Source organism: Emydura macquarii, unplaced genomic scaffold, assembly GCF_026122565.2.
Source record: "Emydura macquarii macquarii isolate MOO-44397 ecotype Brisbane River unplaced genomic scaffold, CSIRO-AGI_Emac_v2 contig_2897, whole genome shotgun sequence".
NCBI classification, from domain to species: domain Eukaryota; kingdom Metazoa; phylum Chordata; order Testudines; family Chelidae; genus Emydura; species Emydura macquarii.
The window spans coordinates 28,514,957-28,535,761 of record NW_027133034.1 but is presented as its reverse complement, the minus strand read 5'-3'; the positions used below and the strand labels follow the sequence as shown (position 1 = coordinate 28,535,761).

At 41.8% G+C, this 20,805-nt stretch overlaps 1 protein-coding gene and 1 long non-coding RNA gene across 3 annotated transcripts in view; both read left to right on the top strand.

Moving 5' to 3' along the window:
* The window catches only part of CAMK4 (calcium/calmodulin dependent protein kinase IV), a 279,841-nt gene that overhangs the window by 9,652 nt on the left and 249,384 nt on the right, over positions 1 to 20,805 (top strand). The window lies entirely within an intron of this gene.
* LOC137166661 (uncharacterized) lies at positions 11,632 to 15,700 on the top strand. Its single transcript, XR_010923757.1, has 2 exons — positions 11,632 to 11,842; positions 13,619 to 15,700. It is a non-coding gene; the product is annotated as an uncharacterized lncRNA (long non-coding RNA).

Here is a 20,805-nt window from a genome sequence, read left to right as displayed (position 1 = left end):
TAATTATTTATTCCCAATGGAACTGTTTCAAGAGAAGAGACTTAAGGATCACCACATCAGAATATCCCATAGCTCAGCAGTTAGAGCACTCTTCTGCGAGGAAGGATTTGAGTAGGGGTCTTCTTTCTCCCCCTCTGGCAGAGAAGGGAACTGTGGGAGATCCAGGTTCATCCCGGGTGAAAGCTTTTAGCCAGTGGTTAAAACCATCAGGTGACTGGGCATGGCACTGCTGCTTCAGTTTTGTGTGGAGCGAGGCAGGTGCCCAACTTATGTAGGTGCTTAAGCTGCCAGACTCCAGGAGATGGGTTCTGGTTTGTGGGTCATGTATGCAGACAGAGACACCCCCTCGCAGCCCAGACTTAGGCACCTATGTCAGTGAGGGGTGGAGCTTTGCACATATCTCTGTCATCAGAATCTTCTAATGTCTGGCTCATGCGGCTCCTGCCTAGTGTGCTGGCTTTTGATGGTCATAGTCTGAGGCACCCATCTCTCCCCATTCATTGCCTAGGAGCCTAAAACAGGGTTTGTGGATCACAGCATTGTTCCTGTAATTTTCTAGGTGCCTAAAAATTAGGCATTGCAATACACAGCATGGCAATGCCTAAATCCCTTGGTGTATCCAGACCTCAGTCCCTAATGACACAATGCAGGGTGAGCTCAATGTGCTGGGAACCCACAATCTTTATCTATGATGGTGCTGAGTGAGCTGTGGTAACAGCTTACCCTTAACAACCCTAATTCATGAAGACTAGTAATAGCAGTAATTGAAAGGGAATTCTAAAGTCAGGGAACATCACTTGTTATAGCAGCATTATTTTTATAGACATGAGTCATTTTTGCATAATATGTTTTGAAGGTAATACACTTTTTTGTTTTGTTTTTGAAATTCTAAACCGGTGCTGCCTGGTGTTCTATCATCTTGCAGCACTTCACGTGTCAAAAACTTACAGAACAGTTTTATAGTTCCTCTTCACAAACCGATGACCCACGGAATTGCATGTCATAGGGACTGTGCTTGCTGTGCCCAGTTGAGAAGCTGTTTGTTTTAAGTATTAAACTATGTATATCACTGTGTAAAACAAACAAAACAACAACTTTGCTTGCCAAAATGGTGTGGTGTTCTGCAGTACAAAAACCGTTTATATTATATTTTCAGTTGTTGAGAGAGACTGAATCTGGATTGTCTTACTCATTCAAGTAGCCTCATTAAGATTTCATGAATAAGATGTGCAGGATTTTGGCTCATTAGAGTTAATAACGGAGACTTTCATATTTTCAGGTTGGCTTCGTAATCTAGATCTTTAGATCTATAATTTGATTTTTGTATTAAAAGAGCACTGTAGTCTCGAGTCTAGTGTTGAATGTGTTTAATGCATTTTTATACAGTCTCATTATTGTTCAGTTATTTTTTGCCAGACAGCTCTTCCACCCCTCCCCCCCCCCCAAAAAAAAAAAAAAAAAAAACCAAACAAAAAAAAACTCCTGCATATATTTTCAGAGGGAGCAAATGTTGAACAGGAATCTTTAACAATTCGCTCTAACAATGTAATAGCTTTGGAGTTAGGGTAGAGCTTTGTTAGAGACTGATGGGACAAAATAGCCTGAGTTATGTCCTATATAAATAACTGTATACTTATCAAAACAGCCTGGTCAAGTACTTTAAAAGATTATTCTCTTCTGCCTCTTTCAGGCCTGGTCCTGCAAGCACAAATTAATCTAGTGCTTACTCTGAATAGTTGCATTGATGTTGTGGTAGAAACCACTGTCCTGGTAGTATTTTCAGGATCTGACTCTCTTCATACAAATGCTATTTCTAGAACAATGAGAAATAAATACAATTTTAGGTTCTGACAAGGTAGATAATATGTCCATTCATGTAGGAACCATATACTTTCCACTAATTGAATTTAAAGATTAATTCAAAGTAAACTTGCACTGTAATTCCATAAAAGAAGAGACATTTAAAAAAATCATTTCCTGTCTTAGTAGAACTGCATGTGGTTAAGGAATGCCAGATCAAACCCTTGTGTGTAAAACTCCTATTGAAACTGCAGTGAAATAAAGAACTAACTGATGTGCAAGGAACGCCTTAATATAAATTCACAGAAAAAATGTGGTCACCATAGAAAAAAAGACATCAAAGGATGGCATTAGGTACAGTAAGAGTGTTTGGAAGTTCCCAAGCTTATGTCTTAAGAAACCTCTTTTATTAACCCTTTCAAACCTGTTTAAACCTCTTACTATCCATATGTTGAGAGAAACACTATTGGCGGTACAAGGACTTATGTCTTCCTAATTCATGTTTCTAAGGGCTTGTCAAATAAGACAATATCCTGATATTTTAGTATTATGCATCCCAGTCCAAATGTCAAACAGTCCAATTCCATGCTCAGTTACTTTGTGGAACTAAATAGCCTTCAACTTCAATGGGGTGGCAGGGATATGTAATTGTCAGAAAATGGCCTAATATGTTTCATCCTTTTGAGCTTTAATCCAAATATCTATATTTAGATGTATCTGACCACTTCAGATTGCAAGAAGATGAGTTTCCAAAGAAGGACAGAAGTTGGTCCACTCTGTTTCTTATTCATAAAATTTGTTTGCTAACTTTTAAAGACCGTAGGTGAAATCCTGGTCTTCCCAAAGCCAATGGCAAAACTGTTGACTTCAGCGTGGCCAGGATTTCATCTCGTATGTCATCCATACCTTATTCAGGCAAGACTTCCTAGCTTCACTGGAAGTCTTGCCTGAGTAGGGATTGCACAGTTGAAACCTAAATCACTGAGAAGACACAAGAAATGGATGATGGAAAACATAGTTTTTCGCTACTGCTTGTTTAAATCTGACCCACATTAGTGCTGTGACTGAAGTATTATTACTATATCATGGCTATAATATAGTCTCTGTGAAATGAGTTTGCTGTTTCAGTCTACAGTAATTCCCACTGGACAAAGGTGATCACATAACAGCTCTTAATCTTGTTGGCAGACTCCGCAGAGAAAACAAACATTGCAGAAGCCATGTCCCCCCAGCAATGGTCTAAAGTTCATCAGAGAGTCAGTGTGCAGAAGCAGCTCCTGTCTACTCTGTGGGAAAAATAGAGGAATTCAGTTTTCAGTGCCGTCAGTGGTACCTTTCAGGAGCCCTAAATTCATCTTATGAAATATAACTTGTTTACACTGTAATGTGAACAAACCTTTTTCAAACCAATCAAATTAGACTACTGATTAGGACCTGCAGATACTTATTTTCAATTACACCTGCATTGAAAGATGTGCTACATTGGGAATAAACACATAATGTATTTGATTTTTAAATGTTGCCAGGTTGAGTTCTATTACCAGGCATATTTTTTTTAAAAAGGTAATGCGTACATCCTGAACAATATTATTTTTATTTTGTGTGAAAGATAGAAATGTCTGTCATTTGCCCTATATGTAGTTAAGATTTATAAACTAAATGAGATATATGGGGCAGGGAAGAGTGTGTTTTTTAAATGCTCTTAAATCAAGAGTTAGGATTGCTGAGTAGGCATTGACAGAATATAACATGTTTGCAGAGTATTACATTGTATCTGCATACTGAACCCTTATTAGTTAATGTGCAGAATGTTTTGTGCTGTGAATCACACAAATCTTTAAACTTCTGTAGAATAAGTGCTGGAGGTGGTTTGAAATGGTTGCTGGAGGTGGATGTTTCTGTATAATTTTTCATAGCTTGTTTGTGTTTATGGAAGGATTGTTAAAATGGAGACTGTTATTCTCCAGAGAACAGTTTCTATTTATTATTTCTAAGGCATTACTTGTTCCAGCAGCTATCCATCTTTGTTGTGGCTTTTTGGTTAAAATTTATCTAGAAAACTTGTATTTCTCACCTGAAATATTAATAATTGTCCTTGGGGTAAAATTTCTTAGAAATACTGTGGATGTGTCTGGACTTCAGAAGTTGAAAATAATAGAGTTGTATCAGTTATTTTAGGATGAGAGAAATCTATGTTTGAGAAGCAATGAGGAATTCTGCAAAAGCACTATAATCTGCAGTCCAGAACTAACAAAGTTGTTTCTTTAACTCATTGCAGGAAACCTGTATGAGAAATAAAATATATTAACTTTGGCCAGAATTTTTTCCTCCAAATGGGACTTTATTATAACTACCTTAAATTGTTTAGATGGACCAGTGTTTGCCCTAGGTTTAATGGAGACCTGTATGGTACAAAAGAGATGTATAGGCCCATCTAGTTATCTCCATGGCAGAGACTAGGTCTGTGATGTGTGAATAAACGGGACTGGAGGTGACTGCATGCGGTAGTGTAGGTAGATGGCTGCCAGTAATAGATGTCTTAATGACTGCTACTTGTAGGCATAGAAATGATTGTTTTTTAAACAATCATTTTGTATGCCAAACACGCCCCCCCAACTATAAGTGGTGCCCCTTGAAATAATAATACTCAGCACTTCTATAGCACTCTTCATCTGCAGATCTCAAAATGATTTGTAGAAGAGGGTAACCGTCTTCAACAGATGAGTTGGGAGACAGTGCAGAGAAGTTAAGAGTCTTTGCCCTGGTAATCTAAGGGCCAAATCTGGAAGTACAAAATAGGCCTCCTCCACTCCCAGCCTAGCGTACTATCCATTGGACCATTCTGCCTCCCTTATGATGGCCCATCTCTCATTGGTACCCAGCTGGCCAGTCACTTAGCCTCATAAAGAGGGAGTTTCTCACACTAACCTTTCTGTTGAATAAAAATGCAAAGACATGAGTATATTTCAAGCTATGCATATACAACACCTATCAGCATTAGGAATTAAGTACATGCACTAAGAAGAAAATATGCTTCATTGTATCTGCCTGTCTTGAGCCATCACAATGTATCAGAATTTTAACTATGTAATTTTCACAGCTGCTACAGATTTAAAGTTCTACTTAATCACTTTATTAAGGGCTTAATTCTGCCACCTTTGTTCATGTTAAGTAGTCCCTCACTGTCTGAGAAGCACCGTTGATTTCACAGAGGCTACTCTTGGAGTAAGGAATACTCAACCAGAGTAAGGTAGCAGAATTTGCCCTTCACAACGCATTCCTCAGGAGTGGGCCTATCTTTGGTTCATGGTGTGCCAGATGTGTGCCATACTTAAAAATGACAAGCTTGGCAAATAGTATTTCCAGGGGAATTAATGACTGGCTTAGGGCTAATGATTTAATGATCCTCAGCTTTGCCTTGTGCCATCAACTTCCCCAGCCAGTCATTAATCCCCAGGAAATGCCTGTTCACTTAATTGTTAGAGCTGTTAGTTTTTCAGCAACGTTTCAGAATTTTTTCTTTTTACTCTTTGGGATCTGACCCCAGGACTTCTCTGATTATAGAGAAGCACATGGTATATAGAATATGGAAACTTTCTGGGTGGTGGGGAGAGCATTGTCTTTTGTGGTCCCTCCATTTCGCCCTCTTATTTCTCCTTCATTGCCACCAAAGGCTTTTTAAGGGTGACTGTTCCTTTGATGAAGGTGAGCTGGATGAAGCTCTCTCTAGAACCCATCAGTGCCACTTTTCAGCCTTGAGAAGTTTGTTCAAGAATGGCAAGAAAGAGGTGCTTCTTCCTTCTCCAGCTCAAGAGGAAGAGTCCTTTCTGTGCCAGGAAGTGAGAGATTGGTTTCCAAACTAGGCCCATATCTCCTGTAATGAGGATATAGCATGGATTATTGCATGGTACATTGCAGTATGGAATTTTGTCCAGGGTGGCTCACCAGCTGGAAGAATGTTCCAGGACAAGGCAAGCAAGGTAAAATTACCCAGATTAACTGGGGGGGGTTTAACAGAGAACTATGCTGACGAGTCATAGACAGCACAGATAACTTGTGGTTTGGGGGTGCTCTTGTTTTTTAAGATTTGGAACTGAGTTTCTTAGGTCTATGAAGCCCAGACCTACTATGACTTCCCTTTGAATATCAAATTAAGATTTTTGTAATCAGAAAAGGCAGGTTTTGATCTCTTTATAAAAGGTATTCTCCCATTTTAAGAACAGTCAGCATAATAAAAGAATAAGAACACTGCTGGAAATAGGACATTGAAGCTTGTTGTCATTTAAATCTGAAACAACATTTATCAAACGCTCTAAATTCCAATTCAATACACTTGATGACACATCCACACATTTGGGTTTTGTTATATTATTACTTTAAAATGGGAAGATACATTCACCTAATAATTTTAGGATTACATTTATGAAAACATGAATATGTATGAAAAATTATTTGTTGCTCTAGAGCAGTGGTCTCCAAACTGTGGGGCACAGCCTCCTGGGGCGGTGTGTAGGAATGTTTGGGGTGGTGGTGCAGTGGGGCCCAGGCCAGCCCCACATGGGGCAGGGAGGAAGTGCCATCCGCCCTGTTCTGCTTCCTGTTCCCAGCCCCGTTCCTGGCTGCAGCCCGGCTCCCAGATCAAAGAAGTTTGGGGACCGCTACTCTGGAGGATAGCAGCAAGTATGTTATGGTTATTGCCATCATTTAAAATATCCATTCATAATTGTAGAGGTCTCTTTATTATTATTTATTTATTATTATAGAAAAAAAATCTATCTTTCTGAGACTAGATTTGTGAAGTCAGCAAGTTTTTGCTTTAGCTTACTTCCTGGTTCTCTGAAGATTACAAGTATTGTAACCTCTGAGGGACCAATCAGTGCATTGCAAGCAATGTAAATGTCCCTTTTGAACTTCCTCTGCAACGGATAATGGAGAGAAATGATTTGGTAAAGATTACAGAGTTGCATAATCAGAGTTTTTATATGAATTCTAAATGCAAATAAAGAAGTTGTCTGAGCAGCTCTTCTAGTATTTTGTCTGACAGTGTAGGCTATATTTTTGTCCATAATCCACAGAAGCAACTGTCATTAACATCAATAGGCATTCTGCAATAGATGAGAAAAATTTTAAGGCAATGTTAAAATAATCCATTTAAGAATTAAAAGTGCTTGTAAAACATTGTCCTTAATAATTAGATAATTAGCTGTCTAGCTGTTTTCCTGTGCCAAATACTTTATTCAGTGTTTTATATTGCAATGGCACCTACATATAGTAAATGACAGTCCCTGCCCCAAACAGCTTACAACCTGAAAGGCAAGATCTAACAAGTGGCTGAAAGTAGGCAGCAGGAGAGTGCAGGATGATAAAATCAGGTATTTTAGCACCAATGAGCTGTATGTTCATGCTTGTGCCCTCTTGTTTATATATAACTATACATTTCTCAACTCATGAATATTGTTATGTTTTGGAAAGTTTGGATAGAATAGGATTTTTTGGGAGGGAATTTGATGTTCTTGAACAAGCAATAGGATGTTTATTTGAAAGTCTTATTGGTCATCAGGAGATAAGTATTGTGCTAAATTTGGTCATGGAACAGTTTGCAGGACTTGAAATTCAGAACACGTTTAATATAAGGCTATGCCAAACAGAGCGTCAAGCCGCCTGATGGATAGCTAATAAAACACAGTTGCTTGGCACAAAAACCTGAAGGAGGCCAGTATTTGCCAAAACCACAAGGTTCTGATCCTGGGCTTGCATATGAAATCACAGTTAGAGGCCCTTCTGTTATCAAAACACACTGAGAGAGGGGAGAATTGGTTCGCTGGCTGACTGTTGGAGGTAGTCAACTTATTTTTAATTTCTGAAAATGATGTAAAATTCTTCCTAAAAGATTCCCTTTTACGGGGGTGACTTTTTTCCCAACTTGCTTATGGACTAGTTGAAATTTTTTTTTTTTAAATGGAGTTTCTGGACAGAGTTTCTGAAAAACTTTCAGCATTTTTCAGCCAGCTTTACTGATATTGAAATTGGGTTAAAAAAACGTAATTTGCTGTGACTCCTTACAAAAGTGGGAAATTAATGGAGTGCAGGTCCTAAATAAGCCTGTAGACTAAATAAGCCTGTAGCTCACCTGAACATAATTCAAATTGCAGCTCTTATGGTTGTTTAGACTTTCTCCAGTACTCATGAAGGGCCAAGGTAGGCAGTTGTGCAATGTATGGAATTTTTATTAACTTCGAGGGAGGATGTGAGACCAACAGTCTATGTGAGTTCTGTTCAAAACTGCTGGATTGAAGCCCCTGATTCCAAAGACATAATCCTCACTTATCTGAAAATCTTGGTCTCCTCTTTGCATTTATATATCTCAATCTGCTTTTTACATGTGCTGATTAATTTGGTCTCCAAACCCTTCATTTGAAGTAGGTAAGCACTGTCCCTGTTTTACAGATGAGCAATTAAGGTATAGGAAGCAAGCTTATGGGCTGGATCATAACTCTCTGATCTCTTCATGCCCAGATCTCCTGCGAGTGCAGAAGGTGAAGCATACTGTGTCCATGATATTGTCTTTCTCTGCTCCTAACATCTGTAGAGGCAGGCCCTTTTGAGGACATCATTATAGCAAATCCTCTGCTATAAAAATGTCTGTTTTGTAGGTGAATGTACTGTAAAGCAACTGTCAGGAAGGACTGAAGGACAGATTTTCATTCAGACCTCAACTCAATCTCTGTGTTTTTGTTTTTGTTGTTTTTTGCAAATGAAATTCTGTGCTTGCACTGAACTGTGGGCATAAATATTAATAGTTGGATATCTAACTGCCTTTGTCGTGGGTGAAAACAGTTGTACTAATATGTGAGTGCAATTTGCTGTGATTACAAAATTCAGCTTTCTGGCCCCCAAAATCTGTCTGTTTTGTCTTTTGAAGGGACAAAAGAAAATTATCTTCAGAAATGTATAATTTGGTTTAGGGTCTCTTGTGAAATGGTACCATTCTGCTTTGTTCACTGTAACAAAAACCAGTCTGACTTTCTTCTTGCATTCCTCAGCCAACTTTTATCTCTCCCTGAACTATGTATCTAAAATAGACCTCTTGTTGACATGTGGTGGGGTGTACAAACCCCACACTAGCCAGGCATGTCAGGCCTGGAAGAAGGGTCTGAAAATGTGAAACTCAGCTCAGGTAGCAGTAGCTCTAGGAGGAGACCAGACCTTCAGTCCTTCTCTCCCAGAGCAGACTGTAGCTGAGAACAGAGACTGCTTGCACAACTGCTGCCTATCTGAGCCCCCTGAGGGAAAGGTTGGCTGGCCTCCGAATGATTATTTTGGAATTCTTATTAGTGACTTGCCTGTTGGCATTGAACTGGACTATAACCTGCTAGAGGCCCCTTGAAGGAGGGGAGGCTTATGAGGGTGAGTTTTTCCCCCCCTCACCCTCTCTCTTTTCTGGACCTCTGGTAACCCTAGAAGGGGTGGACTCAAATGGGACTTGGCTGGAGGGCTGAGTCTCCCATGCCTGGACTTGTGATGAGGACCTTTTGGACCCTAGAGTGCATGGCCCTGTCGCACCCCAAGGGTGTGCTGTAGGAGACCACGCTTTGACAAATAGCTTCTTAAATTCAAGCCCAGTTAGCCTTTTTGCATGTGTATCAAGATCTGTTTTCATCCCATTTTGGAATATACTAATACACACACATCACTGTGCAGTGCTGTAAACCTTTAATCTTTTCTAAGGGGAGACTGTCCCAACTGAACTTTGAACTAACCAACTATGTGCACTCTCAATACAACTTTGCCATGGTTTATGTGACTCTTCCAAATGAGACTCTTGATGTCTATTAAGTTACTTGAGTCTTCAAACAAAACTTGATAGAAAATAACCCTCTTACTGAGGAAAAGCAGATACATACAGGCTATTCATGCTTTTCATATTTTAAATTGTCTCCTTCTTAAAAGTACTCAGTGAATTTTAATGAATACATTTTATTAAAATTAGACCTTATCTTCAGGTGAGGATTTTCCTAAAAAAATGAAATGATTCTTTTTTTCCTGGATGTTTATCGCTTTCCTTGTACACCTTTGAGTGCTATATTCTCATTCCTATTTATTCTTGGGATTTTTAGGCCTTGCCTTTGAGAATAACGATATATCTGGATTTGAACTCGGGGTATGGATTAGTGCTCATATTTTAGCCTGATCTCTGTTAATGGTCTGTAAGAGGACTGTACTAGACCTGCAGCCTGCCTTGAAGGGCCAACATGCCCTGTTACAGAGCCAAATCTGGAAACCACAGGATGTTCAGATTCTCTGATTTTTACCATCTACAGGCATGCAAAAATTCATTTTAATCACTAAATTTACAGCAAAAACGAGAGTCCTGTAGCACTTTAAAAACTAACAAATTTAATTTCTGCAGGTATAAGCTTCCGTGGGCTGTAACCCAGTGGGTTACACGAAAGCTTATGCCTGCAGAAACCCACTGGGTTACAGCCCACAGAAGCTTATGCCTGCAGAAATTAAATTTGTTAGTCTTTAAAGTGCTATAGGACTCTCATTGTTTTTGCTGTATACAGACTAACACGGCTACTCCTCTGGAACTGTTCACTAAATTTACTGTGTATTTTCCTTCTTCAACAAATATATTGGAAGTTATACTAACACAGTTTATAGATTACAGCTGTAAATTTCTCTATTAACAGTGCAACTATTAAAATTATAATTGTATGTAATATTAGAATGAGCATGTCTGCGCAAAACACACTGTCTCAATCCCACCAAACCAAAGCCCTAATGCTAAGTATTGCCAGGGCAAAAACTCAAGGTATGTCTACACAGCAATGTAAACCTGGGGTCAAGGCAAAGCACACTCCCCTTGCATCCACATTGCAATTATGCTAATCCAGGGCTTGAGCCCAGGGTTCCAGGATCCAAGCTCAGAACAAGCTGGAACCTAGGGTCTGAGCCCTATTGCTTTGCTTGACTTGGGTCCTGAGAGTCAGCTGGAGCCTCAAGGTATCCCAGAGTTCCTTGGGGCAACTTCCTTAGTCCTCTCTATGCCAACAATCTGCAATGCACTTTATTGCAAATGGAATACCGCCCCCCTGTGAAGGGCAGCAGTTCAGGTCAGTGTTAACCCATTGGCTTCTGATCACTGGCTTGCAAGCACAGTATCAGAGACCTTCCAGGTAGAGTCCTGCAAATCCACGGATATCTGCGAACCATTTCTTGGGGATTGTGGTTAGATGGTCACAGAGGTCGGGACCTCTGTGACTTCTGGGGCAGGGCTGGAGCAATTGCCAGCCAGAGGAGCAGTGAACAGCTGATCAGTTGTTAGGCTGCTGGCAAGGTTCAACAGATGATCAGCTGTTAAGCTGGGGGGGAAGGGGATCTGGTAGGGCTCATCTGCTGTTAGGTGGAGGACTGAGCTGATCAGCTGTTAGGGGGCATGGCTCATCTGTTTGATCAAGCCTTTTGCAATGCAAGCTGCTCCCTGGCCTTGCAAGCACAGCCAGATTTTGGTGAATCTGTGGTGTGAGGCCAGTAAATCTGTGGACTTCAGCAAAAGCACCCGGAATGACCGCGCATACCAGCAGATAGCTAAAAAGCTGGCAGCTCTTCAGAATTTCCAGACAAGTGATCAGTGCAGGGAGTGAATTCAGGGGCTAAAGAGCGAATTCATGAAGACCAGGGCTAAGTATCTCACCTAGGGCAACTTGCCAATGACATACCCGTTTTATGATGACTTTGATTGGGTCTGGGTGCTGTGCCCAATACAGAGCCAACTGTGCTTCATGATGACCTGGTGAGGCGGGATGGGGCCCTGCTGGTCCCTGGAATCCAGCATGGGGACTTACTGCAGCCAACAGCGTGCTCGCAGCCAGGATCAAGAAATTATTCTTTTTTAAATAAAACCTGTTCCAGAGCAGGATCAAGAGCAGATTCTCAGTCCCTACTTGGAAGAGCTATTTGAGTCTCCCCGCCCCTGAGGAACAGCTTATTGCTGAGCCTGCTGAGAACCTCATGGGGACAGAAGCCTCCCCAGCGTCTGGTAAGCATATGAGTCAAATGAAACGTTGTTATTATTACAAGTAATGGAAGGGATTTCTGCTTTAAGAAGCAATAAAAATATATAAGTCAACAGGTGACCAGTGTTTGGCCACTAATGGCAGATTATATCACAGCATCTAGACATTCCCCCCCCCCCTTTCCTGCCACATGTAGTTCAAAATGGCAGCTTAGGAATTTCAGACTTTCATACCCAGCTGTAAAGGTTATTTTAACTGTTAAGTCACGGAGAATTGCTACGGTCATTCTTGTTTTCCTGTCAGTAATTAGAAATCTGCCACTCTGCAGTCACTCCTCCTGAGTCTATGCAGCTGTCTGTAAACAGTGAACTGAGTGTGTGTGTTTGGGAAACAGCATTCTATATTTCCAAATCTCTAGTCCCTTTCCATCAGAGGTAATTCATGCTGGGGTGGATTAAAGTTGCAGATTTCAGAGAGTTTTGCATACAGCTGTATCAGGGAAAGATGTGTTTAATCGATTCCCTTGTGTTAGGCCGCTCTCCAGCCACCCAACTCTGAAGGCAGCGCCACTAGCAGCAATGCAGGAGTCAGAGTGGCATGGTATAGTAATGGAACCCACAGAGTCCCAGCCCCGCTGCAGGGCTCTACGCCCTACCACTTTTTTTATCCCTACACCACCCCCCATTTTTCCAGCACCCTTTCCCCGGCTTTGCACCCGAGATGGCTGCCCCACTTGCCCCACTCTGGTGATGGTCCTGATGGATACAGTTGTGTTGACAATTTTAAGAAAAACACAGTTCAGAGTAAAAAACAGAGATTTAAAAAAAAAAAAAATTCATAGCTGATGTGGCAAGCCCAGTGGTGCTGGGACTATCAAGTGCCAGGCCCTGACACAAATTAAGCCCTGAGTCCACTCCACTCACAGATGTGCTGTTCAATCACTATTTGTTTGAATACTTCTGCTGCATACACTGCAGGTTTCCCTCCAGCAGCTTAGAATAACATCTCTCTCTGCCGCAAGAACAGTTGTCTTCCATAATATGAAAGGCCTGATATGACAGAAAAAGCCTTTTGCAGCGAGGGTGCCAGGCCCACCAACAGCAATGCTGGACAGTCAAAGCCCCCTGACCTAGAAAGGGATGGCTGAGGTCTGAGTGGGTTTCCACCAGAAGTTTTTACTGATTTATTATGGGCCATGCAGGTTCCCGGGTGGCTGAGGAGATGCTATCTGTTACTCAGTTTCCCGGGTCCCTTGGACTCCCCAGGGAGATTCCTGATGAACCTGGGAAGCTGAGAAGCAGATACCACCTCCTCAGCCGTCCACAGAACCTGCATCGTGCACAATAAATAAGCTTGGCTCAGGGGAGGGGCAGAGAGCACAAGTGGCGGGGGCCTCGAGGAAAGGAGGTGTGTGGAGGAGAGGAGGATACGTATCTATCCTCCCATCCACCCAGGCTCTTTTAAATCGCCAGGCCCCTGGGCAATTGCCCTGCTTGTCCCTGTGTCGGCGGGGCTGGAAGGTGCTATACACATGCACCCCACCTCTGTATGGCTATTAGTTATAAATTTTTTTATGAAGCAGAGTTAAGGTTTTAATTTTAAACTTACCATTGCCTCTGCATTTCTGTAACTATGATTAACAATGCTGTGTCAAGAGACGGGGTGAGGACTGATGATCCCCTTCACAATGTCTTTACAATTGGTACATTTTGTGTCCTCGAATTCCACAGTTATTAATTCTGTGCTCCTCCACAGAGCCATTTTAAACAATAACCCTTCTGTTTCTTGTCCTGTTTCAGGACCCTCAATCCATACTACTTGCTGTTCTTCAGGATCTCGGACCCTGGCCCAGTGTACTGACATGCTGTTTAAAAGGAAATGCTTCCATGATGAAGTTGTAGTCAATGTTATTGAGAGGGCAGACCAGCAGGTCCAGTACCAGAAGAAGGAACAACAGCATGCTGTCAGGCAGGAGGAAAGGCTGAGGCTTGCTACCCAGCTGGAGAACACAGTAGGCAGTTCCTGGAACAGGAACGGCAGCTAAGTGAGAAGGACAGAGCTACAGAGAGAACTGTTCCAGGAAGTCCTGTCTATAATGGCTGCAAGATCACCAGCCCCTGGTGCCTCTCCTATGCCAAAATGCCCCTGCAACATACCCTGAGCCCAGCAGTAGCTTGAACAACCCCATGTCGGGGCAGTCCATGCATTCAGGACTCATGAGCAGCTGGGCAGGGCAACTAAACACTGTGCAACCTTCCATCTTCCACCCCTCTCCAGCGGAAACATCACTTGGCAGTGGGAGAGTGAGGTGGAGGGGTAAACATGTAAAGAAGGGAAAGGTGAACCTGGGGCCGGGGATATGCAGTGATAGTTCATACCCAACACAATCCCTCTATTTCCTGCCCTTTCTTTTTGGGTGTGTGGTTTTGTAATGGCAGCTGGTCTGCCCAAGACTAAGAGTGGCTTACTGTTTTTTAAGATCGGTTTACAAGTAAGGAATTTTCTGTTTTCTAGACAGTTTATTGCTATCAGTGCATCCTATCATACAATTATGAAGCTAAAAACATGTTAAAGAGTAACTCAGCGCTACAAAGCAAACAGTGTTTCTCTGGGTGCCTAGGTGTACAGCACTTCAATCTTCAGTAAATTTCATCCGTACAGCCATTGTGCTGCTCCCTCCACTGCAAAATTCATTTTTCATCATGTCATTCTGACTTCCATTGCATGACAAACAAGACCACCCACCTCCCAGGTACTGCCCCCCCCACCCATAATGAGCCCTTGCTCTGTTCTCTCCCCCGCCCCAGCACTTTTCTGCAGGTGCTATTTCTCCTCTTCTGTTGGGCCATGTATGTCCATAATGTGAACGCACACAGCTTTCCTTACTTCTGCTGCACTTTCTGGCTGAGGGTAGTGATCCAGTATTTCCTCGCTGTCCTAGATCCATGCGGGGGAAATGGTTCACCTGTGGCTTCACAATGGTTTCGAAGAGCGCAGCAAGCCACAGTAATGTGGACAGCATTAATTACACTGGGATGCAAACCAGTTTGTACACCCTTCCAAAGTGATTTTAATGTGCCCAAAACACATTCAGCCACCATTCTACACCTGTTGTGTGTGTAATTAAACCTTCTTTTGCCAGGGCCTATGAAGTCAGGGTATGGCTTTATAAGCCAAGGCAAAAGAGGGTGTGCAGTATCCTCCAGAATAACAGTGGGGAGAGGAACACCATTTATGTCAATGTCATTTGGAGGGAATAGTGTCCCAGACTGTCCATGAATATAGGCTCCCAAGGGACAAAAATCTCCGGCATCATGAACTTTTCCTGTGCAGCCAACTTGGACGTTTATAAATCTGCACTATTTAATCTGTGGTGCACTAATGCCTGCATAACCATGGAGTAGCACCCTTTGCAGTTTATGTACTTATGTGCTCCTCAAGGAGCACAACTATGGGCACGAGTCCCATTAATAGCACTGCCACAGTTAAGAAATCCCATTCTCTCAAAGCCAGCAATTACCTCTGGAATATCTTTAATGCCTGCCATCTTGGGGTAAACTACTCCCTTACCTCTGCCACACTTTACCCACCATTGACTTTCCAACCCCAAATTGGCTGGCAATGCACCTGTATCAGTCGGGTAGCTGGCTTCCAGATGGCTGTAGTAGTCGGCTTCTGGACCGGCAAGGGTAACCTTAGATGTATGTCTTTATGTCGGAAGGTAGGGACAAGCTGCTCACTGCTGGTGTTCCCAGGTCTGCATTCTTCCTCCTCCTGCAGCTCCATTAGGAAATCCATCAAGTACCTTTGGTGGGACAGAAAATGCTGCCAAAATGTCCACCAGCACCTTGTGGATGCTATGCCAATTTCCTGACACTGGAGTGAAAACGCAAGCAAGAAACATTTGTCAAAAGGCACCTCCTCCATGTTGCTGGCTCTGGTAGCTGGGAGTGCACAGAACAAATTGACTGCTCAGCAGGCTGCGTTGGTGGCCAGTTCAAATTTCCTCTAATGTGCAGGGTGGGTAGTAGAGTTTTTCCCACAGTGCGCCATGTACCTAGGGTGAGAGTGGTGACATGGAAGGTCGGTAGGCACTCTGGGATAAGGTTACTTTGACTCAGGTCTGTGCACTGCAGTGTGGATGCCAGAGTCCAAGGTTTGAACATGGGTCAGAAAATTCTTAACCTAGGGTTAAAATGCAATGTAGATGCTCAAGCCCAGGGTTTCCTGACACAGGTCTGCTGACTTGAGTCTCACTAAGCCTAAGCTTACGTTGCTGTGTAGACATACCTTCAGAGTCTACAGCAAGTTTGGTACTGTAAAAAATTAGTGTTTATTTGTATCATAGCAGCACTTAGGAACCTCAGTCATGGATCAAGACCCCCTTTGGGCTAGGTGCTATACAAACACAGAACAAAAACATGGTCCCTGCCCTTAAATATAAGGTGGACATAGACCGAGCAGAAGGAAACAATGAGACAGTAAGGGTCAGCATGATAGGCGTTGGCCTAAGCACACCAGCTGCCTAGCCATTGACAAGTGCTTTGCAGGCTTCAAATCAAATGAGTTTTAAGGCGGTATTTGAAAAAGAGCAATAAGCTGGCTTTGTGGATACCTGAGCATGAAGGGCAATATGGTTGAAAACAGACAGGTTACATTTTCAAACAGCCCAAGTAGGTGAAACATGCCCTCGTTGGCAGAGTGGAGTTGGGCGTTGACCTCCCGATAGCCAACGAGAGAGAATAAGGAGGATGGGGAGGGGAAGGGTCATGATGAGTCTTGGAAGTGGAGCCCTGTGGTTTTGTGTTTGGTGCAATGGAGAAAGGGGAGCTAGTGGAGGGACATGAAGAGGGATGACATGATCAAAGGGACAAGCCAGAAAAATGATCTTCACAGCAGTGGTTTGAATGGATAAGTGACTAAACTGGAATTTTTTTGTAATAGTGTTATGAAGCCTGTGTGCGCTTCAGTTTCCCCTGTGTGATGCATTGTTACTTAGCGGGTGGAAAAGAACTGTTCGCTCTCAAGGTAGGTGAAGAGACATAGAAATGGGTGTCGCCTAGCTGTCTGGGTCTTGACCCCCGTATCAACTGAGCATCTGAGAAGATAATAGAAAATCCAATTGCTAAATATCTGTATCAGGGCAACCAATGACCCAGAGAGATATAGACTTCCCCTCCTCTCAGCAGGGGAGCTGAGCAACATTATTCCAGTGTGGGAACAAAGCACTGGAGAGGTGTGAGGTGGGGAGGGGCGATAAGTGTTGGCTGCTGGAGGCAGTTGGTTCTCTTACCTGGAGTCAGATGAGAGAGAGACAGCTTGAATAATGGGGCTTGCTACAGCTTGGCTGGGCTCTGCAGTATTCAGAATGGATTATGCTTTAACTTCCATTCCTCTGGGCTAACCTAAGGATTTCCTAGGCTGTGTTCCAGATGACTAATAATCTCTACTGTTTTGGCAACGCTGTGAGATGTCACTGCAAACTCTTGGCAAGGTGCATTAGTTCCTGAAGAGTGTACAGATCTCCTTCAGGAGGTCTGTCTCAGTTGGGCTTGCTGAACAAAGCTCCAGGTGTGAAGCAGGAGTACTGCAGACCCAGGCGTCCAGTCTAAGGAGGAGGTGAAGCGGTGTGACTTACTCTAGAGGAAGTGTGAGACCTTGGAGGTCTGGCACACTGAAGGGGTTCCTCCTAGAGACTGTTCTAAAGCTGGGATCAGAGCACTGTTCCTGTGGATCTGTGACCAGTTGCAAGATTGCATTTGTTGAGGCCAGAGTTGAGGATGTAGCAGAAGGCAGTAATGGTAGTGCTGTTTTTCAGCAATCGTATAAGGGCAAAGGACCTTAGCTTAGTACTGTTGCAGAAGGGATTAGAACTGACCCCCATCTACATTACAGCTGGAAGCCATACTTTACTCATCAACTGTTCCTAGGTTGTGTACGTGTGTGTATTCATACATAAAAATACTACTTTGGTGTTACCTTCCCCTCCTCCACGCAAAGACATGCACTTCACCATGAACATAACCACCATATAGCACAGATAAGCTACCAAAATTGTCACTTAACCTCAGTAGGGACACCGGCCTCCCATACTCTTTCCCAAAATTCTCCCCACCACAAATAGACAACATATTTCCCTGTGACCTGTCTGCACGGTTTTGGAAACCACACTTGCTCAGGTTTGGAGAATATGCTAAAATAGAGATACAGCACATGTAGTTTTATATTCACTTCTCCATATTTCCCTCAACAAGGAATAGTATCTGTTTTCCACACTTTCACCTGAGACCATTTGCTATCTCCATTATCATAAATAAACAATGTTATGAATAGAGTCAAGTGAATAATAATACCAAGAGTGTGAATATTTTTATGAATACACTTGTGTCAAGTGGAAGTGCACTCTGTTCATGGGATCATGTTAGTTGTTAGACTATTCAGATGACCTCTGGTTTAAATACCAATGAATCCTGGAAGTTTCATTAATTCTCTTAGGAATAACTGTTGTTCAAAAATTTGTACCACAAACGTGTATGCGATTGGTTACTCTGTGTTCTCCTAGTTCAGTTATCCAGTCAGGGAGAAAAAACATCAAGTGATGTTACTTTGTGGTGCATGTGATTGATCCTCTAATGAACAGTCAGAGGAAATTGTTCATGAGCAACCCATAAACTGAAATTTGTTCACATCAGTTTCTCTGTGGATCCTAATGAATAAGAGGTATGTTTGAAGAAACCAGGACTGGTTCACAACAGAACCCTGGGTTGAAGTTCTCTGATAAAAATACTTTCAACAAACTGAAGGAATGAATGTAATGAAGAATTCATGCTTTATTTGTGTTTTAACAACCCCCATTGGATAACATATCTTGAATTATCTTAAAGTACTTTGAAATAACTTAAGGAGAACAGAACAATAAAAATGTTATCTTAAGATAATCAGCATTAAGAGCACAGGCACACTAACACTAAAGAATTCTGTGCTGCATTATTTTATTTTGTGTTTAAAATGAAATGGGCTTCATGAGGCTTGATTAAAATGAATGGTCTTTTAGATCCCTTCTGCAGAAGAACTGCTATTGTATGCTTAATATTCAGATAGTGTTGTAGTCTCCTTTTTTGGAGACAAATTATTCTCTTTTTATTGGGCAATGGAACTAAATATCCTTTTCATGTGGTCAGAAGTACTCATGTGTAAGATATTATAAGCTATTTTTAGCTCTGAAGGGTCTTGCTCATGTTCTAGTCTAAAAGTTCTGAACTCTTAGGCATTCTGCACCTGTGAGACATTCTGAGCCAGGGAATATCAAAGTATTTTGAGAATGATGATGCTTTGGGTGTACATTGTGCCAGAAAAATTCAGATTCCTATGGCATATAATGCACATAATTCACATAATGCTACTAAAAGATTAAATCCTTATTATATATCCAAGAAAAGAGGGAAAAGGCTAAGGACTGTTTTACAGCAATGGCACTTCATATAGAGCATCAAGAGCATGTCATGGGTTGGTGTGGAATGTACAGTAGTTTCTCACTGGCTTGTTTTTGAAAAACATTAAGTCAAAATTCTGCTCTATTACACCTGTGCAACTCCATTGAATCATTTTCTTTCTCAGCAGTAAATATTTACCTGTCAGCTTTTCATGTTAGGTTTAAATAAGCTCAAATACAAAATATACAGCAGAAGTCCTGGTCCAACCAACTCTCTCCACCAACACCACTATCTGCATCTTAGTTTAGAGTGAATTCTTAGTGTTCGTGTGTGTGTGTGTGTGTGTGTGTGTGTGTGTGTGTGTGTGTGTGTGTGTGTGTGTGTCCTGTCGATTACCTGAGCATATTTGGCATCATCCATATGATGTGGATAATTAAGATTCCTCTTTAATAACAACAAAGTGCACTTGGCATTGAAACGGCAATTCTAATTTTAAATTCCTTCAGTTTGGTCTTTGGGGAGAGTTGTAAATATATCTGGCCTGATTTGCTTCTCAGTTACAGCAGTTTAAATCAAGAGTAACTCTGCTGCATGTCTGTTGAATGACACATGTGCAAGTAAGAACAGAATTGGGGCCATTGTTTAAAATTCTAGAACCTTATGTCACCTTCCAGTAACTGCAGTGAAATTCATAGGAATTACTAGATTGATTCGTTGTGAATTGGAAGACGCATTGCAAAATTTTTTATCAAACTAGCCTTTATTTCTCCTTCCCCTTCCTCTCATAAAAGGAAAACCAGTCTCTATAATAACAAAGATAAAAGTAAAGTCTTTCTTGTATTTAAATTTAAAATCTTCTGTTCCTTGCATAAATTATGTTGTGGGTGTAATTGGAATGAAACCAGGTTAAAAAAGCATTTTATTTAGTACTGTAAGAAGTTTCATATGGAGCTTGTTTGACTAGCTGCATGGTATAAAGAGAATCCTCTTCCATCTCCAGAGAATCATTTACTCCAAATTGCAGTTCTGCCACTTAGTCTCCCCCTTATCATCTGTGGAATTATATCCTTTGCTACCAATTTGAATTCTCAGCTTGGGCTAGATATAAAATGGAAACAATAGTCCCTGTTGCTATAATGCCGTTCTTCAGATGCGTAGAGCTGTAGCATCTAATCTAGGTTGTTTTTGCAACACCCAGAAAATGATGCATTTTCTGATTTGGATCCATCACATTCCTTTGTGTTTGACTTTAGACGGGACAAAATACCTTTATTGTGGCAGAAATAATCATAATAGGCATATTTCCTAACAGAAGATGGAGGTATAATTAGAGCTGACCATATTATTCATTGTACATAAACTATCCAACAAGTGCTAGATGAGTACTTGGGGTCACTAGCTGCTCACGTTGCTGCAGCTATGTTCTATTTTTAGTGCACTAGCTCCATGAGAACTAACCTGGGTATGTCTCTTCAAGCTGGAATTTCTCTCTCCTGCCCGAAGTTAAGACATACTGCTGGACCTACATGACGGTATTCATTATTTGTAAATAC